Genomic DNA, 27,773 nt, shown 5'->3' with positions numbered 1-27,773 from the left:
TTCTGAAGATGGCCCTTATTATCTTCTCCACAAGGGCCAATCAGAAGATGTCATTAGAGTGTACTATGAATGCACTGTAAGGAATGATTATTTCTCTTTTCAAATCGGCCCCAATCATATCATAGAATCAGCTGGACTGTGTGCTCATGGTGTGAAGCTTTATTATGTCCAGTGATTAATCATCAAGCTCTACCTTATCCCTCTGAGACACACAGCATACCACTCGCTTGTTCACAGAGGGGAAATGGGAAAACATCACCTTCATCAGCATGGTGCTTACTTGATTCTCCAAACTCTTCATTTCATCCTCGCCACCGGCTTAATACAGTCGAGTTCTGTGTGTTATTTCAGGGATACTATTATGGTTTTAACAACCATCATTCAGTCTAATGAGGGTTGGAAAGCAACAGACATAAACTGCCAAAACATTGTCTTTCCCTCGGTTTATCATTTCTGTGGACGTCTTTAAATCCGACTCACCACCTGCATTCAACTTACACGGCATCTCGCTTTGTTAACTTTTTGATCTTTTTTGATTTGCCGCTTCCATAACTTTTTTTTGTCTTTTTTTTACTTAAGGAGGAGAAATAACAATGCGTCCTTAAATTCCAAACAAATTGAGGACATATTACATCAAAAAAGCCACACAGCGAATTAATGCGGGTCGAAAAGGTTATTGCTATCAGACAAAGTTTAAGCAATTTGTTGTTCAGGAATCCTTTGTTCTCAACTGAAATTGTGTCAAATGTAGACAGATTGTAAAATATTTATTCCATGACTGCAGCTCATATTAGACTGTTATTGTTTGTTTCGTTTTGTATTCCAGCCCTAATTTGCCAGTTGTACAGTTTTTTGGGAAGTCTAACAAACACACATCAACTTTAACAAAGTGGAGTGTGTCCTGTAGCCTTAATTAGAAAGAAATTGTAAACAGACGCGCCATCCTCTCTTTTACGGATTATCTATACTTTATGACTGAACGTTTGAAGTTATGAGAGATTCTGAATCAGCACTGCTCGAGCGGTGCTCTTATAGGACATTGTTGTCTTCAATTATTTTCAGTCATATTCCCGTCTGTAAGAGGCAGAGGATCATTTATTATTTAAAGATGCAATCGTTGCTGTTTATCTGGGATTTTTAAAACCGGGTTATCGTTCGTTCTTTTTTGTGTATTAAACAGAACAAAGTGTAATAAAATGCAGTTTCAAACAGACGCCTGTCTCTCCGGTGGAAATGCTCATCTGCCATTATTGTGATTTAATATGAATGGTGGCAAGCTGCTGCCGAGAGACGGGATCTAACGAGCATTGGGGATGCTTTAGTATGTACATAAATGATCTCACGCACACGAGCTGAGAAAGAGACAAACAAATGCGCATATAGGTGCTAACTAACAACTTCATATGTTTTTTCATGTGTTAGCCTAAGACATACTCATTTTTACAGAAGGATTGATACATTTTATTGGGAGATAAATTTGAGGGAAAAACTGATTAGTGCCTTCATTGTTTAACGTGAACATCTCGAGAGTAAACAGCAGCAGCAAAATGAACTTGAGGGCTTTAAAGCAACATAAACAATTGTAGGTTCTAAATTTATAGGTTCTGTGGTTTTTGACCTTTTTCTGCAGAAGACATGTTCTCCAGTTATAGTGCAGTAAAGTACCAAACAGCAGCTGTTCAATTTAATCATGGAATAGTCATGCACCAAGCTCCATCCCATCATATTTGCAACCTCAGAGAATCATGATTTGATTGTAAAGCAATCAAATCATGATTCAAGTCCTGCTGCTGCACCTCACGGTTCTTTCAAGTATTTTTTTCTTCTAAAGTGGGCACATTATACTTATTTTCAGCCATTACATTTTTAGCATGTATAAAGTAAATTTGCACCCGACCTAAGCCCCAAAATTTGAACGTATTTCAGGATGAAAAAAGACCAGGCATCACAAGTAGAAGCTCTCCCAGAAAACAAGATTTGGCTCAAGTGTATTTGTGATTGGTCAAACTGCTGGAGGCCTGCCGATGGGCAGAGCTAACGACTCGTGGACATGCACAACTCTCTTTGCCAGTCAGACACACTCATGTTTTCAGCATTTTCTGTTAATTTTTTTAACACATCAGATCCTTCTGTGCATGTTTTTGAACTAGAATCCAATTTAAATTTTGAGGATGAAAACAGTCATCCACATCAACAACGACTGCACTTTGAATGCTTCTGTTTGGTCATTGATATGTTCTTTACTTACTATTGTGGGACATTATGGATTTGCACTCAGTCAGTAAAATGCTGAGCAGTGAAATATCTGCAACCACACCTGTAGCCTGATAACAGAGCTCTACTTCAGTTTAAATGACTTATACTGCCACATGTGAAAATGTTCTTCCTTCTCCCTTTTTTTATTTCATTTTTTGAAACATGAGCCTTGTCCACTAGTAGACCCATAGTATGAGGGTTCAGCTTTATACTTCCTTGGCTTTCTTATATGTTGTTTGCGATAGACTGCCATTCACCTTACTTTTAAGCCTGAACTTTTGAATTTTCAGTGTTCTTGAATCTGCAGTACAGTTTTAGTAAGGAGCTGATTTATGCACAGATTTCATGATTGAGGCCAGTTGTCACAAAGAAACTGCATCCACTTAACTAGGGTCGATCAACTTTCCCTTACACGCTACCTGGGTCACTGTCTTCAAATAACTAAACTCATTAATTACCAGACACATCACACATCTCAATTCCTGTTTGTTTGCTTAAACCTGTTTCTCAGCACTGCTCGGTCTGCACTCAGGGAACCTGCTGTAGTTACCATTGTTTGGCATGAGCATAGACGGTGTAGTTTGATATAAAAGAATAGCTCGCTGGCATCCCTATTTTCAGCTCTAAACATCTTCAGCGTTAACTCTCACGGTTCATTTCTCACTCTCATTTTTTATGTGCCTTAGTCAATTAAGCTGCATCTATTGCTATGCACTGGCTCTTGTACAATGAGGACTGTAATTAAACCACTCGGTAGATTGTCTGATGTTTGACTGACTGGTTTCATGAGCTTAGATACCTGTGAGGCTTTTGAGCATTTGGTGTTAATTTTAGGTGTTTATGCTTATAGCTCATGGCTTTTTTTTCTTCAATTGCAATAAAATGCCACTGATTTTAGTTGTTTCCTCAGGCTGTTAGGATGTTCTTTCGTGTTCATGAGGTGGTTGAGATAATCATTGCGTCAGGTCCTTGTTAAATACTTTAATGAGGACAGGACTCAATAGAAATCCTTCATTTATCACACTAAATAAATATGTTTTTTGATGGATATGAAATCAATTTCGTACATATGAAATTGATTTCATATAGACTGTATGAGTCCACAAGGTTGGTGCCGACGTTGTAGCATATTTCTGGTTTCCAAACACTTTAATTTTGGATAAACTAAACTGATCCTGTCTGGAACATTGCAGCCAGTTCGAATGTGAGCTTAACTGTGAGATAAAGTCAAAATGTCAAGGTTTAGGTATTAAAGTGTAAAACCGAAGCAAGGTTAGCTGTATGCCAGCCAACACTGCAATTGACCCACTCAGACTTTGCTGCAAAGTCATAAACTTCGGCTTTTAAAATTACGGTTGGAGCTCTTGCTCTTCTGGACAGACACTGCCTGAAGAACACGCCTATACAAATAAATTCTACCCTCTGAGTGCTGATGTTTGAAAAAAAATCTCCAAAAGAAGGAAATGTTTTCAATATTTTGGGCACAGGAATAAAAAAAACATTAGGTTTTGCAAATACTTTCATCCAAAGCGACTTGCGACAGAGGAACAATCAAGCTACAATAACGTAGTAAATTACAAAGTAGGTGTAGATAAATAATTTAAATCATTTGTTGGGGTTTTTTTTGTTTTTCATTTTGAGGGGGAAGGTTTGATGTTGAACTACGATTCAAAAGCCATATCTGATTTTCATTGGTCAGTGTTCAGTAAATCATTATTTATCATCACTTCTGTCTTTTTCATGTTATTTCAGCAACCATTGTAGGTTTTTCTTCCTTTAACGGATGGCTAGCAACACATTTTTCTACACCTGTAACATATGGATGGGGATGTGGGTTTAAGTGTGTTGCCCAAGGACACTTCAACGGGTGGAGGGGCTGGGGTTACAACTACTGATGCTAAAATGACTTAAAAATGACCAATCTACCAACCAAATCACTGCTGCTGGTGTTGGGAGATTACCCCGACCTCCACTGAAGTAGACAAACTGCAATCAATACCTGATAAGAGCGATCCGTGTTAGAAGACCTTGTTGTACAGCAACCACGGCAACTGTAGTGAAGTCCTCATAGGTTCAGGGTTACCGACCCCTGACGATCACGGCAGACAAGGTCAGTCTGGCCTAACTGACCCTAAAGCCAAGAGGCCACTGTCCAGTTAGTCTGGCTGTCCTATAATGAAGTGGTCAGTATTGCCTTTCTGTCACTCAGCAATTACTGGAAGAGATATGGAGTCAAAGATAGGTGCTGAATGCATATGGAGGCGGAAACCACAGAATTACATTCATGAGGCAAAGTACTGGTAAAGTGACATGTAAACTACTCCGATATTGACTGGTAATGACTGGAAGCAATATGGATAGACACGACTGACAGTTGCAGTGGACCTGCATGACATCTGTGTGAAACACTGGTCGCACTAACTAGCTGCTCTTACACAGAATGAAGGAGTGTCTCCTTCAGGAGGAATAGATTGTATAAAATTTTATTTAAAATTGGTTTTTGATATATTTAACAGCAGCTTCATTCATTTTTAAAATGACTTTATTACTATATTTCCAGATTAATTGATAATGCCTCAATCGATCGCTCAAAAGACCTGAGGAATGCTCTGCCTAGAGGGAGGCGTTGGACTGAAGTGTCCCTTAGGTCCTGAAGAAACAGGTGCCACCTGGAGAGGGGTGTTTACATGAAAATATAAACAAACACATGTAGCTGAGTGTCTCCCCTGACCTTTTGAGCTCTCCGATACAGGTCACGGGCCAGGAAATCCCCAAAGCCACTTAGCTGCTGCCATCACAGACTTGGGGCATTCTTGTATCTGCTAACTATTTAGTTGTCAGTGATTTGGTTAAGTGGAATTGACTTTTATCTGCGGTGTGCTGTGGGGCTGCCACTGGCAATACAGGATCCCCCTTCCTCAGCTCTCGTTTTAGCCTCGTGTCACATCCAGCACATTGCTATTGGCAGCTGAGCCAGGCCTAATCAATAGCCCAGGTCAGGGATCGCCCGCGGCTCTGCTGTGGGTGGGCTATTGATCCGACACACACACTCCCACAGGTCGCCCCGACAAACCGGGAAGTCGTGGCCTTGGACGAATTATAAGAGAGGTGAAGAGACAGATGACAAATTAACGGTGCTCTTTCCTGTCTTCTGCAACAGCTAACGAAAGCCTGTCATGAAAATTATTTAGTTATTGATTAGCAGGTTTTCATGCAACATAGCTTAAATGGATCGTTGTTCAAATAGTTTTTTTTTTAAAGCAAGTAAAGCATTCTGAAAAGTTGAGTGCACAGTGAAGCCAGAAGAAACTGATAAACTCTTCAGTTGCAAGTCCCTCAATTCTCTCTCTCTTTCTTTTACCCCTCTTTCTTTGTCTTTGCTTTTCGAATCCTCAGTTGTCACTATATCAGACCTGTGGACAATAAGCAAGAGTGGAGTTATTTTTGTAGCAATTTTAAATGTTACTCCCAGAGCTCCGTATCAGCACCGCGCTAAGAACTCCCGGGAACAATTAAACACGGGTTTAAACTCCAGTCTAACCACAGAGGTAAAAATAATCACAGAATGTTTCTAAATAGATGTGCCTTCAAAAGAGCTATTCATTTATCACAAGCTGTCTGCCTCTTCCGCCTGTATTCCCAAACTAAATCTCTGTCACTGTGGAACTATTGGAATATATGACAGGCATATTTACCCGGCTTCATAAACCAGCCCCACAAGGAATTCAGAGTCTTTTTTAACATGTTCTCTTTTTTTCATCACCAGAATTGACATTTGAATAAATAAGTATTTTCTATGAGACTCTGCTGTCATATACTGCAGATCCTCTGCAGAACCAGCAATTATATATGCTATTACAAGAATATGTCTTGTTTCCGTAACAGGGAAATTAAGTTTCTCTGCAAATCTTTTTCATTTTTCATTTGAACAGTCTTCAGTGATATGAGAAGAGAAATTACTCACAGCAGTTCATTTGCTATTAAATGTAATCTTGAAATCATGCGAGGCTGTCCAGCAGCAGTAGCATATAAATAATTATAGATTAATTTTGTTGACTCTAAAAACAGATGATTAATTTTGAAGTCCTGATGGAAGTCATACTGGTCTGGTTTGCCTCTCCTCAAAGACATTTATTATGTGCTCATATTTCCGGGATGTGGGTGTTTCTGGAGAACCGCTATGGAAATGTGTGTTTGTTGTAATGACTTCTTTGTGTTTGAAACACTTTTTTTAAATCTGTTTTTCTTTCCTTTTCTCTTTGTTTTGTCCTTTCAGGCGATACTGTCATCCTGATTCCCTCCTCTTGTGACTTGGGAGTCTCTAAATCCCAAAACATATAGCTTTGGAAAACCCTGGAAATACCTGGAATTCTGGGAGTATTCTCACCAAAACTTCTGCAGGTGCCCAGGCACCAGATCAATAGCTTTACGTTCCCCCCCTTTTTTTTGTTTTTGTTTTTGTGTAAACAAAGAAAGAAAGTCTGAATATTAGCAATAGCCGCTGGCCATCCACCATTGCTGCAACGAACCTGCTGTGTCCAAGAAGGTGTGACCTTTCTGCCTGCTGACTTCAAAAAGACACTTGAAAAGGAAACACAGACGGCGAGGCTTCGGTGTGTTGGAAACGCAGACCAAAAACCCCATCAGGTAAGACTCTGAAGTCCCCTTGCTCCTGCTGTCCAAACCCTAAGCTCTTGAACCTTTTCCGGACTTTGAAGCTAACTTGTCGCCCTCAGATTTGACTGAAAGGAAAGTCCGGCTGATAAAGGACCTGTTTTCATGCTCTGCTCACCTGTCGGTCCGTGCCGTATTTTTAGGATTCATAGTAGGATTCATAGAGATGCGTGTCTGACGTTCTTCGGATTGCAGATTTGGCTTGTCATCCGCCAGAGTCGGGTATGGGTGACCTGTTCTCATAGTGAAACCATTTTTCAAACACAGAGTAAGTAACTTTACTGGCTCCATCAGTCTAAAACTAAGGCTCGGACAGAATGAAAAATGAAAAAAAAAAAACTTTTTTTCCTCATCAGCTTGATTTTGCCTCTTGAAAGACATCAGATTATGCATTTCATGTTGCAACACATTTGAAAAACAGTATCTGAGGCTATATGAACATTGTGATTATAAACAGGTGTTAACATGATTATGTACAAAAGCAGTATAAAAAAAAAGACGGCTTTGAGGGTGGACAGAGGATCTCCCTGCATCTAAACATTAAAAGATTGTTTCTCAAAGACACAATTGTGTGATTGCATATCCCAAAGAATCTGGAGGATTTTCGGTCCATTAAGTGCAAGGGTACAAGCCTAGACGGCACCCGCGAGCCGGCATCGTGAAGCAGCATTCACCAGACGCTGATATAACCACAAGGGACAACGGCGTGCGGCACGGCCCATCACACAGTGGAAATGTGTCCTTTGGTAAAACAAATCAATATTCTGGATCCAGTGGTTTTTTTCATAACATTGTGTCTAAAAGCACATTCTGGCTTGTGTCCAAAGGAAAGTGTATGGAGAACTTTGAAACAAAAAAATGAAATAATGCTCACTTTCACGAGTTTGTCATTTCGTTTTGAAATCTCAACGCCAGGAAGTTATTTAAGAATCTGAGTCGGAATGGAAACATTAGAAATTTGTATGGTTCCAGCTTTTTCTGGAAATGTGTTGCAAGCCTGAAATGCAGGAAACAAATTTAAATAAAGAAATGAAATGAAGATTATGAGAAAAGCATGAAAAATCATGGATGCATGTCATCTGCAACAAAATAAAAGTCAAAGTAAACGTAACAGTAATTCTACAATTACTGTTGTGCATTTTTCTATAATATCCTCTCAACCTTTTTCTGTTTTGGGACTGTCATTCAGACACTAATAAAACTAACATGATCATTAATATGAAGAAAAGAATGCAAATGCTAGTTTTCTCTCTTGTATTCATATTTTGCCATTATTGATACGAGCATTCCAAAATCTTGTTGATCCTACCTGCTTATTGGTGCGTTACAAAACTATCTTTAAGTTACAGGATGAACATAGTTGCTGTTTTCACCTGAGTTCATTGTTTCTATAGTTACATCTTTGTTGCCAAAGTCACAAATGGACAGGAAATACATTTTATATGAAGTTTTACACACGTAAACACTTGTGTTTACGTGTGTTATCCTGTCAGTAATGACTTACGTGAATCTGCAGATATATAGATGCACATATGTTTATTTATTTAAAGGGACAAATATGTATTTTCCTACTGATCAAACATCCTTTACATGTAGTTGATACTATGTTGTGTGAATTATTTGAGTGTGTGTGCGAACACATTCATCCCAAAGTGAGTATAACGTGTGTGTTTGAATCTTGTTTCAGACGTGTGCTCCCGTTGTACTTGTTTTCCCTTTGAAAATATGTCAAATAATAATAATAGTTATAATAATGATGGTTTAAGACATCAAGTTGATTTACAGCCACAATATAAGAAGAGAATTATTGCTGTAAAAATCCAAAGACATCTGTTTGAGAAGTCTTTGTTTTGGGAATGAGAAACAAAAGGATAAATAAATTACGAGCATTTACTCCTTCTTCTTCATCTTAATCAATTATTTTTAGTGTGCATTTAAAAAAAAAGCACTTGAAAGAACAAGAAACAATATTTATCATTGTGGAACTAATTAAGGACGTGATCTGGAAAGTATTTTCTATGGAGTCTGATTTAGGACCCAAAGGGTCAGCTGCCTCACATGCAGGGCAACAATAATACAGCAAGAGACAGCAGTGGAAAGGGCTCCAGTCTTGGGGAAAGTAACTTCCCTCCCTGTTCTGTGTGCTGATGAAGCTGTGCTCCTCGCCCAGGGCTTCGGGGCGCCGACATAAGACCTTATTTTTCATGTGAGCTGCACACTGCTCTTCTGCAGTCGGGGCTGCTCCTTTTGTGCCAGCCCTCCCCGTTTAGAGAAAAAGACATGCATGATTTCATACATGAAAGATATATGTAATTGGACAGCAGTGCCTATGCAATCCAGTTATGATTCTACACAGAACACATTATAAGCATCTTCCCCCTTGCTGGTGGCCTTTCTTCCTGAGGAAATATATTCACACATATTCAGAAACACGAGATCAAAAGAAAGACAAAACGCAAGTTGTCATTGTTGTTACATACTTTATATCTATTGTAAATGTACAAAATGCTCAAACACCACCAACATACTGCACATATCTACATTATCAATGTGTAGTCCAGTATTTGTGTAGCAGCTTAAAACGAGAAACACAGTGAATGAATGTTTGTCCTGCATCATGTACCTGTACATGCTTGTGCACCGAGGCACACAGAATTATACATTTTAAGTTGTTATTAATGTTTTTCATGGCAATGAAAACATCAACCTCAATGTAGTACTCATATCAGTTTTGAATGATTTCCTTTACAATCCATCGTTTGGCTCTAATCTCTTCATCCATCATGTTGAATTCTTCAGAGAAAAAAATCAAAGCAGTCATCATATTTGGCTTTAACCTTTAAATACAAGACAGAAAATTCAATACATCCTTAAAAACACACCAAAGAAGACGACCATGCATCGTTTACACAGGCTTTTACTATTTGGATAAAGCTGTTTGTTCTTGCAGTTATGTATTATTTTACATTAAATAATATTGCATTACATGAAAATTATAGGAGATAAAACTTCACATCATTTCGTGATGTCTTAGTGGAATTTCCGGGATATATTCTTCGTCAAAATACCACATAGATACATGTCTAAACCTCCCTTTTTCAATCATGACTTCACAGCTTTGTTAGAAGCAGCCTGCTTTAGAACGTGGAGTCGGTCACTCGAGTCCACTCCAGCCTTCTCTTCTGTGAGACCTAATTAGTTGTAATTCTGAGGAGAAAAAAAGCATGATCCAAAGGTAAATGGTTATAAAAATGGGAATACTGGAAAATATAACTCTGGATCTGTGATGCCACAGTACCCTGCAAGTCTGAATGGCCCTATTTACATATTTTTAGTGGCCGCCCAAAACAAAGTGAGAAGGTCATTTTATGTCAGTTTTTGAATTGGCAATTAATTCAGACACCCAAATGTACCCTCTCAGGCAGAGAATTGTATTTATTTATTTATTTCTAAACAGTTTAAATTGCACAGAAACTCGTTGTCTTGCACTGTTGATGTTTTGAGTTGTTCATTAGCTGCCTCAGAGAAACAATTAGTCCTGAAATTATGAAAAAATACAATTAAAAATAGCACAATCACATTTCAGATCAATATAGTTTAGATTGTTGAAAAAACGAAGATTCACTAGGAACCAAATGAATAAGATTAATTCAAACTGGCAAGAAGTGAATGTGTTTCCCTGTGATTCAATGCACATGTTTTATCCTGTCAGCTATGAAAAAGAATATCACATCACTGCTGATCATTTGACCACAGGGAAGGTGTGACCTTTTTGAATTCAAAAGCACTCTTTCGGGTTGGCATCTTCTTTGCCCTATTAAGCATCAAAGCAACCTGTTTAAATGATTGTGATTCACTTGATACAACAACCGTGTAGTATTGATTGCATTTTTCAGAATTTCTTCTTACATGGTGCCATTCACACTCATGCCAGTGTGCATCTTAACAAAAAGAGAAAGCCGTGACCCTTTGCCACCATAATTCACTCCTGTCGTACCAAGCATCCCATGTTTCATACACAATACACACAAGGAAATGAAAAGCGCTTGAATTAGGGCAGATTTTCCTGCCACAGGAAAGAGCTCAACTGACTGTTACACATGTTGAAATTCATAAAGCAAATATTTTTGGCAGTAAAGCAGGTCATGTGAGCTGCAGCAGGTTTCATGATGTTATTTTTGGGCATCTGCCTCATATGCAAGGTCTCTGACTTGACTTGAAAAGCTCAACTCATTAGGATGTGTTTCAGCTTAAGGACTGTTTATGTATGCATCTAGCACATGGATGGCACTTTATGGACCGGTGCAAACCTCTTGGTTTTAAGATCTTAGCTCAACTTTCAGAAGTATACCTGCCATGCAAAAGTAAACACACTTTTGCTATTAACCGCCTTAACAAGCTCCCGCCTACAAAGAGAAAGAGCTCTACAAGCCACAAGGTTTTACTAGCTGCATGTAATGCTACATAAGTGGGGTCACTTCTGTCTTCTGTTTCAATCATGGTGACACATATGAGAGGGTTTCACAGCCACCTGCACAGAATATGGAGTTTGAGAGCTTCCGGGGGTTTGTACTTGTCTCAGTTACTGTCAAATTACTGAAGGGCTCCTTCAACTCTCTGGAGATTTGATCGCATGAGACTTTGTAGGAGTCACTTGGGTTTGTTTCTAGAAAAGATGTCGCAGAGGTACTGTACCTGCGTCAGTTGGGCGTGAAATACATGGCGATTTCCATGCATGTAAAATTCTCCATGTGTTATCTTTTCTCCCTCATCTGATAGAAGTCCACTGAATCTGTTGTTGCATGAATGTGTGCAGGTATGTCACCTCCAAACACTGAATAATCTCTGAGTATGTCAAGAAAGATCAGAAGCTGTCCTTTTATTTGATGTAGGCCAGCCACACTTGTCCATTATTGTTACTATTAGCATTATTATTCCCAGCAGCCATCACACCGGTGTCACTGATTTGAATGGTAAAATATTCTTTAGTGCTGAGCAGGTTTTTTTTTTTTTCCTTTTTTTTTTTTCTTTTTTAGTGTTGAGTAAAGTCATCATCTGGGAATTATTCTGTATTAAAGTGGAATATTTTAATAAATCATCATAGTTTTTTTTTTGTTTTTTTTTTATCATCTCGTTTGACCTAAACAAGATAGAAGACGTCATCTAGAGTCTGTCTGTGACGTAGGATTTGGATTTGACCTCTGGGCAAAATCCTCCCTCTGTAGCCTGTTTGGCTTCTGTGTCGCTTCCACCTGTCATCTTTCATCTACTCGAGTTGTTTAGGGGCCTTTTCTTGACATCAAAGAACATTACTCTTTGTATGTTTGTTACGTTTAAGTGCATCCGCGTCGAGCACGATGTGGCATTTAAATGGGCTCGGAGTTGTGTGGATCCGCGCGTCTCCCCCCGCCGTTCTGTTTGGATGGGTTTTCCAGCAGCCAGTGTAGCTGTTGCCTGCAGTGCTCATATGGCTCTGATTTGGGATCCCTCTGTTTCAGTGAGCCTCTCTAAGCGAGTAAAACCCCACGAGTCCCGCCTGTCTCTCACCCAGAGTCTGTGACAGCAGCTTTCAGGATTTCTCCATTATTCACTACACCCCGACCTGAAAGTGCATTATTTGAAGGCCGAATCTGAGTATATTTCTTTCTCTCTCTTTTTTTTGTTCCTTCAGCTCGAACGCCAAATATTTATTTCAAAATAATTCACTAGCCAGTTTTAGCGTTAAATTCTGATGCATTGCAGCACTCTGCTATTATTCACTTCCAGACTAAACACACACCTTGCAGTGTTTTAGGGTATCGTTTGTTTTTATCTCAATTTATTTAGTGTTTGTGCTCTCTGTTTTCTTCTTTCTTTTTTTGTTGTTGCTTTCTTCTGACGGTTAGCAGCGGGAGAGCTGCCAAAGCCTCTTCTTTTGACACATACTAAACAAACAAAACCATAACCTTTTTCCTTACATTGTAAGGAATTTCCGATGGGGTGCAGTTAACTGTAACATCAATCAAAAGTTTAAGGAAAAACGTATATCAAAATGGGTTTTTTCTAATAAAAAAACGTTAAATGTTGATAATAATAATAATTATTTTTATTTTATATGTTTACCAATATAATCTGGCGCAATTGTATATTCCTCTCACTCACACGTGAGTAATATCTGGCTCTCACTCAGCAACCTGCATGCACACAACTGAGGAAGGAGGGACACAGACAGACAGACAGACACACATACAGACAGATAGGCAGACAGACAGACAGACAGACAGACACACACACACACACAGACAGACCGACAGAGAGGGAGTCACGCTCGGTGCTTTTTGGGGAAACCTTTACGCTTGTGTTCTCTGATTCGACTTAATCGCAGTGGTCAGGGTGAAATAATCCGCACAGTCAAATAATAAGCAAAATATCGGGGATTTTTAGATGTTTTACAACATTTTTCGAATATTGACAAATTAATTACAGGTTAACGCGACTTTTTTTTTTTTTTTTTTTTGCTAGAATTCAGACCACAAAAGTGTTTTTGAATAATGCATAGGATCACTAATAAGGTAGTACTGGCAGGTCTAGTAAATGGAAGAGGGAGAAATTGAGATGTCTTCTTGTTTCTCATGTAAATGAGGCAGACTTGACCAGACGAGAGCCGGCTCTATTTATTTTTTTGTTCTTTCTTTAAAAAACAAACAAAAAAAAACAACAACTTAAGCTTGCATCCAAAAATATACTATCCGATTTGAGCTGTTGATTTGCATCCGAACTGGAAACATATAAAAAACAATGGACAATTGGCATAAGAAATATTCAGTCTTAAAAGATGAAAAACAAAAGGTCAGATGATGCATCATTGTTTTCCATGGTGATTTTAATATTAATGTTCTATTTCCACTCTATTTAGTAACAATATGAAATCAATATCAAAACTGACATCCAATAAATTGGACAAACTGTGTGTAAATGTATAGTGATGCTATTTGAAAACATACAAAAAAATATGTAACAAAAACAGTCAAACAAATAACTCAGTCAACGCTCGTTTTACAGTATTTCATTAAACATATTAAAGATAGAAAACACCGAGGCATCTCTTTCTGTGTCGACGTACCTCCTTCAAACTCAGAAGCACATGGATGTTGCAGAAAATATTTAATTTAATATCAAGTTGAAAGCAGGCATGAGTATAACACCTGCGAACGTTGCATTCCAGATTTCCAGACAAAACTATTTTCTATAATTATTCTCCATTATTTAAAAAATATATATTTCACGTGAACTCCTGGCCAGAAGCGAAGAAAGAGCGAGGAACATTTACCCATTTGAGAGTATACAATAAAGCTGAATAAACATCAGGGTACCAAATAAGAGTTTCAGAGCGACCTGTCTCCACAAGGGACGAGCTTAAACCGTGATTGTCACGAACACGATGCATCAACAGACACAGATTGATGCACTCGGATCATTGATACCGCAGATCATTAAAAATCAAATATATATGGGCTACATTTTAAGTAAAAACATTTTCTCTGAATTTGTGTGACAGCTGGATTGATTTCTGCGGGTTGTCCCGCTAATTAGGCCAAGTTCAACCTGGATCTGAGCTGTGGGGTTTGCTCCCTGTCACTTCCCAAAGTACACCAGCTTGGAGAAGTTTATGCCCTGTGATTAATCGATAAATTATTTTTGATCAAACGTGCTTCTGGGGGAAAAAAAGAAGTGATTTCTGCTGTGAACAGTCTCCGTGTCTTTAAACCAAAAATACCGCATTATATCATTTACTTGTGAGGCGTTTTGAAAGGCAGTCTAATGATAACTGGGAGGTAAAAGCGCGCTCTTGCAGACGCCAGCTGCAGGCGCTTTGGCTCCCGTGAAAGAGTTGCTGCGCTGCTTGATCCCAGTGGTCAGGCTGAACATAAGAGGGCGCTCCCAGAGCACCTGGCTGCTGCCCCATCCACCCTACACACGGAGAGAGCCCGACTCCAGCCCAAACAGCGCAGCACTAACGCGTTCCGTGCAGTTCATCATTGAAAAAAGAAGGAAAATCAAACAATATGGGAATTAATAATATATCCGATTAATCTTTTTGTTCGGATTTAACTTGATTTAAATAATTAAGAGTTTATATTTATCAACAACTTAAATTAACCCAGTTATTGGTCTACTCAACATATGTTTTAATTTTTTTTCCCCCTCCTTAAATTCACACAACAAAAACGCACTGACTGAATGAGTTAAGAAGCCTTTATTGGGCTGTAACCAATCATGAGCAGCTCTGGTCTCTGGAGAACCATGCTGGCCCCGCATGTGACAACTCCATCAAGTTCATAACTCGAAAATTACAAGTTTGATTATATTTAAAAGTCTTGGAAGATTATTGTACTTTGATGTTGTATTTTCCAACTTAAACTCCTGTCCACCCACTCTAAATATTCTCATAGCGATGTCTCACTCTGATTGTTTACTAAAGAAAGTCTGATGCCCCTTTTTCTTCTTGACACCTGAACACAGACCTGATACCCTGGTAATACTGCAATTTGTGAACCCCCCCAAATCCACAAATCCGTCTGAATAGAATGATCATCTATAAGTTATATGACTTTTCTCAAATTGAGCTTTTTTTTATTTGATTTGTTTAATGTTTAAACACTTCCACCCCAGCTCATTTCCTGTGTCCCTTTGTGCTTTGTGTGGGCCTGGGCGTGCGCGCGTGAACCCGCTTTATAAAAGAAAATGCAATTTAATTTGAATATATTAAAATAAATATTTCTTAAAGGGAAGTGGTGCGCGTGGTTCAGAGCCTTCACAGAGCAGCGGCCAAGGCGCGTTTGAAGCGAGTGTGGAGGCTTCGCCCTCCAATGCACTGTTTTGTTCTTTGCAGTTCTGGTGATGGTCAAGCACTTCCATGAGCCCCACATCCGCGGAGCGTTTTGCATTGAGGCTACTCTCCCTTTCTTTGTCCCATCCATGGGCTGTCATAGCCACAGGTTGCGTTGAATTTGCAATGCCACTCATCTATGTATGCCTATTGAGGCTGGCACGTGGACAGTTATCCTTCCCACTGAGAGGCGCAATTCAATGCTGCTAACACAAAAGCCTCGAACCCTGTCAGACTCCCCCCCACCACCACCACCACCTTTTTTTTTCTTTTCACTGATGCATAGGCCCTAAAAGCATCAAGGCCTCCGTCTGGCAGGCCCTCTTTTGACTTAGCCACACTACACTCAATATGGCCACTGATGGAGCAATGTCAATCAGGCCTCTGCATTAATTTGTAAAGGGAAGTTTGCATTGTTAGGCTTTGGGGCGACTAACTGGCTGAAAGCTGCCTCCTACAAGCCTCAAATTAGACCAGACTCTTTTATTATCTCGCAGCTCCTTTAACTCCTCTCGCACGCTGTTTTCAACCTATTCATTTTTACAACCTCTTCTTCCCGAGAGGGCAGGCATGTCGCAAATCCTCCAGATTCCTGCAGACTGCGTCTCTCTCACACTGCAAAAATGCGCGCCGTTCGGCGGGGCGACGCGGTTGTCTTGTTTTGTTCTGGGAGAGGGTTCATTCTGTGCTGCAGATGCTGGTATCAGTGCCTGTCGCGGCTTGTGGAAGGCAAGTGCCGAGGAAATGCCGTGTTACAGCACAGCATACATTCTAACAGCGGAGAGAGAGAGGGAGAGAGAGACATCGACAGAGAGCAGGGAGAGGGGAGCTGGTCTTGGCCACAGACGCTACAATGCAAGAAGTTGGATTTCCACGGACTCTTCAAAGGAATATGTTCTGTTGGATCTGTAGAGACTCGTGTCCCATGGGGGTGGGTGGGTGGGGTTCATAACCTCTCCAACCTTTAAGCCAAAGACCCTTGAAAAAAAAATCTAAAATTCAGTCTATTTGTTTCATCAGTCATCTTCTCCTCTATAACATTTTAAATATGTGCAATCTAAAAATTAACCCAAGTGTACGTTTGATTTACCGCGAGCCAACATATGCATTTCTACACACATCTGAACAAAGAAATACCAGACGGTTTTATTAACCTAGTTGTGATGTGTGTCTCAAAAAGCTGTATAATGACGACTTTCTGTTCACTACAATCCACAAGCAAGGTTTAGATTTGGTTATTATTTGCCTTTTAACTGTTAACTGTGCGTCAGAATTCACCACAAACGACGCAGAAAAACACATCCTTGTTGTTTCAATCAGCACAATATATGATATGGTCAGTGAGTGCTGCTGCTCCCATACTGGGCTGCGTGATGCTGTTGCACAGAAATGTGCACACCGAGGTCTAAGTGTTGTCCATTTGATTGGAGAATCAACAATAAAATTATCATAACAAAGGGAACACTGATTTTTTTTTAGGGGGGGGGGGGGGGGGGGGTATACTGTCTCTTTCACTCGGAAGAAGTGATGGAGCATCAGTGACAGAGGGAGAAGAAAGGCTTTAGGTAAATACTATTAAAGAAAAAGAACATCAAAAACAAAACGGAGAACCTCAACAAATTTTCATTATTGCTCATAAGGTTTTTAGAAATTCTTCATCACCAGGCCCCTCAAAATAGGACGCCTCAGTGACCACCTGGTTGTTAGAATAACTATCATATTATCACAAATGTAACGCAGACAGGCCGATGCCCAACACCTTCACATAACTGTGTCACAGACCGATAGTGCTGTTATTATTTTTAGTTTTGACAGTGTGGTCGGAGGTGTCACGATAGTCTGGATGTACATCTCTCTTCGGTGTGACACCTCCACCTAAAAAGTATTTCACTTTTGGGCTCGAGCACAGGCATAGCCTACTTTTAAGTGGCTATATGTTAGAAAATGTAATTACAAAAAAAAGCAGCAAAAAAAAAAAAAAAACAACCTCACAGGATACAGTGAGACTTCAACAAGTATTTCCAAAAGAAGCTGAACTGGCTTGAGAGCAGCTCTTAAGCCAGTAAAAGAGTTTACCCAATTTTACTGGAGAGAGAAAAAAAAAACTACATTTAAACATTTGTGTATGAATACCTCCACATCTGTGAAACATTTTATTTTATATTACATCGGTGTTAAATAGCAGCATGTACAATTTAATCCGGACTGACATTTGGAGTTGACTGGACTGAGACGCCTTTTACGTCCTTTCTTTCTGATATTTAAATACAAAATAAAATAAAATAAAAAAAGAAGCTGAATTCCACTGCAAACAGGAGCCTTAATTTTAGTATATTTATCCAATATGAATAAAAAGTGTCCACGATGTATGATGAATAAAGGAACATACATCGCTCCTAAGTTGTGTTTTGCGTTGATGCTCTCTTATCATAAAGCCTGCCATTGTTAGATTCATATTTTTATGCAATCTGAACATAAAAATATTCCGTAACAACCCAAATGCGAGGCACAAGTCGAGTGATATGTAGTTTAACAAAGTTACAACACTGCAGTTACGCATCAGAACTATTTCATGCCAACTTTTGGTTGTAGCTTTTCCGTATTGTCGTCTCAAAAAACTGAACAGATATCTTTCACGGTACAAATACACACTTAACCCCGATAATAAGCCATGCACAGGTACCACTGTATTTACGATAAGCTGTGGTCTTTGCAGAGCAGCCTGCACCGTGGCTGCTCACATGTCACCGCTGCTTCGGACAGAAAAATTGCTTTTGGATCTGCTTTAATTTTCGGAATTTTTTTATTTGCTTACAAACAATTGCCCGCACGGCTATGCTCCGGACAGCTGAGGAAAAGGCACGTTTCTTTCTCGGCCATTTCACCCAGTTATTGTTTTTAAAGAGTTGTGTAAAAAATATATATACACTCTTCAGAAACGCAACCCATGTGCGTGGCTTTGCTGTGCCACCAGAATGTCAGACAGACACTGCAAAAAGGCAAGAGTAAAATAAAGCATCGTTGCCTATGTGTGCCCTTAGTGGCCGCAGAATTTGTCCATATTTGAATTTTAAATACATCAAAAATCGAGACAAAAAGTGCGGAAAGACGCGGAGAAGAAGCGGCGGCTGCAGCGGCGGCTCTGCCTGCCTCAGGATTAACTTTCTCTGTCTTCCGTCTCATCAAACTCTTACTTTCCGCTGTTCTTAATTCCATATTTTCAATTCCTGATCATTACTTTCCTCTTTTTCCTACTTGTATCTATCTATCCCTCCATCCCTCCCTCCCTCCTCTTCCTCCCTCCCTCCCTCCCTCTCTCTCCCGAGCTCTCTCCTTTGCTGAATCTTATTGATCCAGAAGGCGGCTAATTAGCCCTTCCCTTCGTGCCTGTGTAATGAAGCACATGCGCACTGAATTAATCACAGCCATTTTTTGCAGGAAACTAATTAGCAGGAATAAAGATCCAAAGAGTTTTTTCTTTTCAATCATCAGATCTCACTTTCACCTCTTCCTCGCTCCCTGTAACACAAGACTCATCGGCTGCTTTGCATCCAAATTATTTTTATATTGGTTTTAACTACTAAAAGTACCTACTTCGGGTTTTTACACACCGCAACAACAGTGATCTTTCTTTTGCCACCCTAAGCGCAAACTGACCAAAAGGAGACTGCCTTGATGGGATCTTTAGCTAAATCATCTCAATACTGGATTAAAAAGCGAGGATCACACAGCGGCAGCGAGAAATTGTAAGTTTCAACTTTGCGTTTGTCTCTTTTCCTCTCTGTTTCCACGATCCTATTCTTTTCGCTGGGTGACTTCTCTGAATCTCCCCTCTATCTGTCCGCGGTTTTTCGCGTCGCGGAGCTGGCTATTCTCACATTCTGAGAGATGACCGGCCACCACAAGTTAATTTCATGCAAGATAGTTGGCTTTATTCTTCATTTTCCTCTTTTCTTTCTTTCTTATTCGTATCGTTTACCTGTGTTTACACGAGCGTTCGTCCTCTCTCCTCCTCATGAATGGACGATAAGAAATGGGAAAAGACAGCGATCCACTCCAAGGCAGTTGATCGTAGAAAAGGACGGTTTTCAAAACATTTGAGTGTGTTTCGGTGGGATCGGGGACAGGTACGCGGGGCTTAAACGTGTTTTGAGGCAGGAACGCCACCGGTTTGGTGTGCGCGGAGCGGCCGGAGCGCAGCGGCGCCTCCGCGCAGCGCAGCCCGGGATCGGAGCTCCGAGTCCAGCCTGCTGGTCCGTGTGCGTCCGGGGGAAAAAAGGAGGACATCTCCCGCTTTCTATTTCTCACAGATTCGGCACTTGCCACATCCAAGAGGCTTCAGCATCGTCGTGTGCTTATAAAATCCTCCTCCGGATAAAGACATTTTTTTTTTTTTTTTTTTTTTGTTCTTCTCCGACTCGTCTCTGTCTGAAATGTGCAGTCCCTCCGCCCTGTCTTAGTTCCTCCATCTACACACTTTCCCTCTTTCCCCCCACTTTGTCTATCTTTTCTGTTTTCTTTTATTTTTCATAGCAGTTTGCCTCTTTCAAGCGTTGTTTTTAAGTCGATTCTCGCTCATTCACTGGCGAAGTCACATGCAAATCGATCGACAAGTGTGTGTGTGTGTGTGTGTGTGTGTGTGTATGTGTATATGTGTGTGTGTTGGTGCGTGCATGAGGGGGTTAGTGTGTGGAGCGTGTGTGTCCCGTGAATGCGGCGTGTTTAGGGAGAACCGAGTCCCCGGGTCCCCGGCTCCTCCACGGCCAGAGCGGATCAGCAGGAGCTCGCACACGGACAGCCTGGGAATGCGAGCTGCGTTTACAGCCCAGACATGTGGTTTGGGGAAGACAGAGAGGCTGGCTCTGCTGCCACGAACAACTTGGCTACCGTATCTGACTTTCAAAAGAGCATTTCCCCCCCCTTGAGAAATGCTGACCGGAAAGAAGACAAAAAAAAGCTGCCCTTTTGGTGTGACTTAGGCTGATATAATAATTTAAAAGTTACTTTACGCAGGGTCCAGGCTGAATCTGTAGCTCTCTGTGTGCGTTTAGTCATCGTTTAGTCAGTTATTATTTGTAATATTAACTTGAATAGATGTAAATTAAACAAGATAACCCCCACATACCAAAATTAACAATAAGTAGGCTACTTGCAAAATTGCATATGTATATGTGTATATACATATACATATACATATACATATATGCATGCCAGCTTATTGCTGCCTGTACAAAACTCACCTAAAATGTATCTGTATAGAGGAATAAAACAAACAAACAAACAAAACAAAACAAAAAACAAACGCTGTTAGTGGCTTAACCTTTAGCTGCAAATAAAAAGCAAAAATCTCCATAAATTGAGTCAAGAATAACGTTTTCTGAAGGGGTGGACCTATATGGAGTTAGAGGAAAAAAAAAATAACGACGACAGTTTAGAGTCAGTGTTGGATATTTTTGCAACAGGGAAAAAAAGAGGGGAAAAAAAAGGTTTTTGCTAGCGAGCAGAAGCAGTGATAGGATATGTGCACCCACCGTTGGGGAAAACAGAGGGGGGGCGAGGAGCTGTGTGTGTGTGGGGTGTAGAGGGAGGGGGTGTAGGTCAGACAGCAAGAAACAGGGGGAACAGGGGTCACAGAGTGAGTGTAGAGATAAAAAAGAAAGAGAGGAAACCCCCTCGCAAACAGCCAAAGGATAATGTTGGGGTGGGTGGGGGGGAGTGCAGCTCCGGCTGGGAGAAAAGGGTGATGGTGGTGGTTGGTATGTTTTGGGAGCCAAACAAAGCGCTTAAGGTTGTCAGCATCCGCCTGATTAAGACTTTGGTTTTATTCAAAGATGGGAGAAACTAAGACAGAATGAAGACAGCCATATTAGAGTTGAGCAGTACACTCAAAGCAGTGAGACTAACCCCCTCCAGAAGGAAGGAGGTCTGTGAGGGAAGCAGCACGGAGAGGTCAGAGAGTTATGGACCACAGAGGAAGAGGTCAGGTAAACGGATCCTGATACTTTTCATGCTGGAAAAGCGGCACATAGACGGAGATCAGCAGTGTGACGGAGAGTAGAAGCTGGCCTTCGTGTTACTAATTTTCAACACAGATTTTTATCACTGATCATACTTCCTTCCTTCCTCTTTTTGTCCTTGTTTTGAAGTTTTATTTGTGTGTCGGCAGAGGTAACTTTATTGTGGTCAGATTACGGTTATAGGACACTAATAGGTGTTCTATAAGGACAGGTTGGCTGCTGTGCCAAAACACAAGTGATCTCCCTTCTTCCCCTGTTTGACAGTAACACTCTCCTCCTCCTACCCCTACTCCTCCTCCCTCTTCTGTTACAAAACAAAGACAGCAGAAATGTTTACTGTCATCTCACCTTTCCCGTTTTCCTGTCTTGCCTCATTGTCATATTTATGTTTAATTATAACAGTTCTGGGGGGAAAAAGGCGTTGGCATGTCACTGGCTTTACATATATGTATTTTAGTTAAAAATGTGATCATGTCTTGTGTGTATTCTCCCTGGCTGTAGTGTCTCCAGCTCATCTCTGACTCATACTCGGTATACCACGATCGTATTGAAATGCTACTAGAGTGGAGGCTTTACCACAGACAACCTTGTGGGAAAATATTTGAAAGCATTATGTGTTTGTAAAGCTTTATAACAGCTAGATTTTCTTTCCAATAACAATTTTATTATTATTATTATTATTATTATTATTATTATTATTATTATTATTATTATTATTATTATTATTATTATTATTATTATTATTATTATTATTAATAATTAGAAACCTTGAGTTGCAGAACGGCTGTTTACAATATCTTTATTGGAATAGATACATTTTATATGACTTTTTTTTGAGTAAATACACTTTAATTAATGTGTCTCCCTCATCACTTAGTTAGATACATTTTATCATAGGCTCTTTTAATTATTTTGACTTGATTTAACACATTTAAAAACATCAAGTAGCTTTTTTAAACTGTCACTTGTATGGTGATGGAAAATTAGAAATAATTGCAAGGATATTATATGAATGGTTGGAGATGCAACAAATTCTTTGTTGTGATCACAGTGATCAGAAAGGCTTTCTTTGTGAGTGTTGTGTTTATGCATTTAGTGATGAAGGAGTGAGATTGATAAAGTGGGTACATATGATCAAAGTTCTATTGCTGTCGAGCTGCCTTTGTGACTGTTATTTATGACGTGGATTGAGTATTCGGTGTTGCAGTGCTCTTGTATGATTGCAGTTTTTGCTGTGAAAATGCACAGTTGCCAGTGATCCTGCACGGCATCACAACGGTTGTCCGCTCTTTGCACTTGGCCGTCGTCTGTTATAATGTTTGAGGACAGGTATATTCATATAATCCAGACGCCATTTGTCTGTGTGAGTGGAAGCAGCACGTCCAGTCGGGTTAAAGAGATGAAGAGAGGCGCAGTCGTTACGGATAGGCTTGTTTTATGGTTTTGGGGGTAACATTCAGAAAGGAGAGACAGTGCCTCTGGCTGTCATGGTCTTTTCTCCCCCCTGTGCCTCCTCTTCTTCCTGTCTCATTCTCTGTGTCTGTGCACATCTCTTCATAACTCCCATCTCTCCTTTGCATGGGCACTGGTACAGTGGGGGAGCTCGCTGCAGCGTCTTCGGTCGGAGGGAGCCCTCTTTGGGTGAACTGTTGGCTAGGACCATACATGGGAGATTCAGCACAGATTAATTGGTGTGTTTCAACAAAAGTGCATCTGTATATGGACACAGAAAACAAATATCCATGTAATTATGCTCTTTTAGATAAAACATGGAGTCGTTTTTGTATTAAAAAATAAAAATAAATTGATCAAATGCTGAGTTTTCCTGGTTCTATTTTTATTTCCTTTTTCCAAATAATCACAGGCATTTACAATTATTCCTCCTTTTTTGTGCATCATTGAGAGTATGAGAGCCAGAGCATCATAATCAGGCCTGCCTTTGTGTGGATGTGTTACTCGAAATTAGAAATGTTAAGCGTCTCACTGTGCCATTAGTCGCATGCACGTTCAAATGAGTGCAGTCGACAGTCGTAGATGACGGTTTTTAATGTGATGTATGATTTTCAGTGCGATCCTGCACAGAAGACCACTTCCAGGTGTCCTGCAGCCGAGGCCAGTGTACGTGTCGCGCTGTCACAAGGGAGCGGGTTGACTGTGGGGGTGGGGGCGTGGTCCTAGCTAAGCACTGAGTAGCCAAAAAGTGGGATGGGATGGTGGGAAGGATAAGTGTGTGTGTGTGTGTGTGTGTGTGTGTGTGTGTGTGTGTGTGTGGGTGTCTAGGTAGCTATGCTTACATTGTGCATAAATTGTCCAGCTTATGATTCATTCCAGCAGCTCAGAGTGTCCAAAAAAAGCCCCGTCTTCACCCACAGCAGGATGCATTTTTCTTAAGAATCCCCCTCCCTTTCTTCCCTTGAATTAGCTTCTTTTTCTTCTTCATTGTCATCCTTTTAATCTTCTTGAAGTGAAGTTGGCAGTTTTTTTGTGGTTTTGCTCTTTCACAATATGTTATCATGTTAACAATCTTGGTTAAATCATTGTGGTAGACTAGATTTATGATTGAGAAGATGCATATGTGTCACTGCATGTGGGCTTGTGCAGCAGCCTTCAGATTTGTGGGCACACTGATATTCAGAAAATCTCATTTATTTTGATTTGGAATGTTCTGTGTCGACGTCTCATGATACATCTTGATTTTGAGTTATTATTTTCAAATTTTGACTGTTTGCATAAAAATCATTGCAATGTTGGTTTGTCACAACACAAGTCTGCTATGATTTGTTTTAGTTTTTTTTATGTTTTTTTTTTAGCAGTCAAACAGATAGTTGATAGACAAGGAGGAGAAAAACACTCTTTCACTTAAGTAATGTGTTTAAAAGCAAAGCACAGCTTCTGTTTTGACTTTCTCTCCTTCGGTGATGGCTGCTATTGAGTTGTCAGAATTGAGTTCAGTAATGGGCAAGACATATTTCTGCGAAATTAAAGTCAATTTCTAACAGTAAATTAAAGTTGTTTAAGTCATGGAAAGAGGTTATGATGTGTTTCGGTGTCCTTGATTCTCTTTGTTGCCTCGTTTTTGTAGCGAACGCGACTGTTTTTAAGATCGCAGTGTTACGACAGTGATTTCAAAACTGTTTTATGTCTGGGTCACTATATCAGCTGTGAATGGAAGACCTGTGTGATGCATGCCTGTTCAGGAGTGATAGCGGTGTATTTAGACGCACGTGTGTGTGTGTGTGTGTGTGTGTGTGTGTGTGTGTGTGTGTGTGTGTGTGTGTGTGAAGGAGACAGGGAAAGGGTCGTAGCAAATATTATAAACTATCCTATTTGAGGCAGCAGGAGCAGCAGCTAGCGCCGATGCTCAAGGTTCGGGGACAGCAGTATTGTGTTTGTATAGGCTGCATATGTCTACATACGGGTAAGACAAGGATGACAGGGAGCACTGCAAGGGCTGCAAAATTTAACCGAGCTGCACCAAGCCCCCCCCTGCCCCGCTCCTCATAAGCCCACCCTTCTCCTGGACCCTGGAGGCCAACATTCCATCCTCCACACTGGTGCTTATCATCACAAAGGACAGAATGCATAAAACATGGAGGACGCTTAGACAGAGGCGGCCCAGGTCGCTTTTTTCTCCCTACGCTGAGCCCTGGAACAATACGTGGGCCCCTCTGGCCTGTGACTCTGACGACACACACGCCGTCTTCTTGTCCTCCCCTATTTCTTTGTCATGCTTTTCCTCTTCCTCTGTGTTACTGTGCTCTGCAGAGTGATAACTGCCCTCACATTGTTTATCTGTGTCTGTGAAATCTGCATTGTGTAATCAAAATGTAAGTGTGCGCCTGTGCGCGCGTCTGGATGTTTCAGGGACAGAGAGTGACGGCTTTAACATATTGACAGTGCATCAGCTTCTAAGCTTGCTTTCATATTTCATATCATCTATTTTATCATTTATTTTGAAAATGTAATTTCATATAATTACATAAAAACGGATCACATTTAGTGTCGCAGAGGTCGAACATAAATCATTGGCATCATTTTGTTGACATGAAGAAATGTACTTGTGCTTTTAAACAAGACACATGTTAATGCATTGCAATGATTGGTGCTTTAAACCATTAGTAATTATAACTTAATAATGCAATATCACGCCTTATTTTGGTACCAGGTGGTGTGTGTGTGTGTGTGTGTGTGTGTGTGTGTGTGTGTGTGTGTGTGTGTGTGTGTGTGTGTGTGTGTGTGTGCATGCCATACATTTATGAAAACTATAAATATGAAATAAATATAGTTTTTTATAAATTAATAATTGGCCTCTGTTATATTACATACGGTATGACAGGTAATTGGGAGAGGACTTTGTACGATGACATATACATGGAGTGTTTGGTTATTTTTTGTTGTTTTTCATTTTTTTTCCTCATTTCCTGATATTTTTGATTTCATATTTGTGCGTCTGATTTCAGGTCATGTTTTTTGTAAGCCCTGACTCTATAGTCCTGTTTGTTTTGGTCACAAACAGCAGTTGCGTACGTCTCAGACGTCTGCAGCCTGACTCTGTCTATATGGTTGTCTGATAACCAGGCTGCAGGAATGCACTGCTGGGATGTGTTGGACCCCAGCAGGTCTGTGCCACTTCCTCTCTGTGTACCTCACAGCTTATCCTCCTCGGGATTATGGAGAGAAGAAAAGAAAGCGATGGCAGGAGCACCCCCCCCCCCCCCCCCACACACACACACACACCACCACCTTTTTTTATATACAAATGCACACACAAATCTTGAAAAATAAAAAAAAAAGAGTGATTCACTTGCAAATGCGTAATAGGCCGTCTCTGTTCCTCGCTGAGGAGAGAGCGAGAGATGCAGAAATGGGAAGACGCAGACAGAAAACAGTGTGTTGTGAAGCTGCTGAATCTTTCTTCCTGCTCAGAAAACACCACATATTGGACTTCCGTTTGCACACAAACAGATTTTTTTAGGGTTTATGTGAATCCACTGTTTTTACTGCGTAAATAACTCATTGTATTTGCACATTGTGAACTGTTGTCATGGGTATATACAGTAATTTGGGACTCTTCATTCTCTAGCTCCGTCTGTGGTGGCCTTGTGCCATTTTTTTCAATGCCCCTCTGATCTCTCAGTAGTGAAGGGGTTAAGAAGCAAGAATAGCCTTCTTTTGTCTCTGCGGCCCTCTTTGCCATTGTTGTGGTGGAATTGAGCTCGGCGCACCTCACTTGACCACAGCAAAGCAATAAAATGGGCCTCTAAGAGCTGTACCCTCTGTAGCCTTGTGATGTGAAGGCTTTCAGTCTCTGCCGATATATTTTCTTTTGTTTTTCTGTACAGTGTACAATGAATTCATTATCACAACAATTTATTCTACCAGTCACACATGGCCAGTCTTTGTGGCGAGTAAGCTCACATCTAGTAGTTGTTCTGCTGGAAAGGTGCAAGCTCCTCAAGAGTATTTCACTTTTTACTTGTGCCAGTAACACATACACACATATGAGCAGAATGTATTATAGAAGATAGATATGACGGTCTTTTTAGCACCTGCATTGTTAGAGAGGAGTGAGAACGTGCTAGCTCCTTGAAAAAAGAAAAAAACCATGGAAAAAGCCCATTTTATATTTTTCTGATCTATGAAAGAATGATGAAGCCCTGGACCTTTACGTGATATGCGTGTGGCTCTGTGAATACCAGTAAATATTTATGCTGATCTGACCAGAACCTCCACCTGATCGGCATTATAAAATTGAACAAGGAAGTCCTGCTGTTATAGCTGCAGAATGAAAGATAGCCTGCAGATTTCGACCCCTCAGTTCCTAAGCTGAGCACTGCTCGGTTATTTTACATTTTCAGATGTATTACTAGGAACAATGATCCAAATACTCCACATGATAATTTGGTTTTCCAATTTGAGAATACATTATAATGCAGTGTTGGTGTTATTGTGTTTGA

At 40.3% G+C, this 27,773-nt stretch overlaps 1 protein-coding gene across 2 annotated transcripts in view; it reads left to right on the top strand.

Moving 5' to 3' along the window:
- The window catches only part of zfhx3b (zinc finger homeobox 3b), a 216,792-nt gene that overhangs the window by 66,173 nt on the left and 122,846 nt on the right, over positions 1-27,773 (top strand). Inside the window, exon 4 of one of the 2 annotated variants that reach the window (XM_061743342.1) lies at positions 6,533-6,903. The gene's annotated coding sequence lies outside the window, so the exon portion shown is untranslated. Of the gene's footprint in view, positions 1-6,532; positions 6,904-19,184; positions 19,546-27,773 lie in introns of those variants that run through there. The other variant, XM_061743341.1, reaches the window with a different exon arrangement.

The sequence above is a fragment of the Cololabis saira genome, chromosome 2 (genome assembly GCF_033807715.1).
Source record: "Cololabis saira isolate AMF1-May2022 chromosome 2, fColSai1.1, whole genome shotgun sequence".
NCBI classification, from domain to species: Eukaryota; Metazoa; Chordata; class Actinopteri; order Beloniformes; family Belonidae; genus Cololabis; species Cololabis saira.
Note: the sequence above shows the minus strand (reverse complement) of the source record. Positions and strands in the feature narration are given on the sequence as shown.